Raw genomic sequence first — 735 nt, forward strand, 5'->3', positions numbered from 1 at the left:
GCACATGGGCAGCGCGGGCCGTGGCGGCGGGGTGGCGTGGCTGGAGGTCGTCGGCGTGCTCGTCGTGCTGCGGACGGCGGCCTGGAGGGAGGCGCGTGCGGGGGCCCGGTGGTGGCGGATGGCCCCGGCCAGATTTGTCTGCTACCGCACCTTGCGGCGAGGGCCGTGGGCGGCGCGGGTTGGCCGCCTCTGCAGCGCTCCGGCCTGGGGGAGGCTCCGACGTGGTGGTGCTTCGGCGTGGTGGCTCGTGGTGGCTCGGTCCGGCGTGTTCGGGTGGCTGCGAGTGGCTCGCCGGAAGCAGGAGGTGCGTGTCCGGCGGCTCCGACGCTTGGAGCTCGGCGGGCTGCGCGAGTTGGGCAGTGGTCCGGTGTGGCTGCTGCTCCGGCCGTGGATGGCTCCACGACAGCTTGGCAGGTCTGGACCGTTTCACGGCGGCGGCTGGTCTCCTCCGGCGTCGGCAGTCTGTGAGCGGCCTTTTTCGACCTTCGATTCCTCCCCTCGTTGTCCGGGCTCTACCCTCGTCATAGGGATGGACCGCTCCCAGTTGCGGTCCATTGCTCGTCTCGCGTCCGTGGCTGCAAGACAGAGCTCGTCTCGCGCCCGGCAGCAGGACCGAGCTCGTCTCGCGCCCGGCAGCAGGGTCTTGCACCCCGTGTAGCAGGACAGGTGATGGAGGCCTTTTTTGGGCCGGCCCTTTGGGTCTCAGCGCCGGGGGCCGTCCAGGGGTGTGTAAAG

Source organism: Triticum aestivum, chromosome 2A (assembly GCF_018294505.1).
Source record: "Triticum aestivum cultivar Chinese Spring chromosome 2A, IWGSC CS RefSeq v2.1, whole genome shotgun sequence".
NCBI lineage: Eukaryota > Viridiplantae > Streptophyta > Magnoliopsida > Poales > Poaceae > Triticum > Triticum aestivum.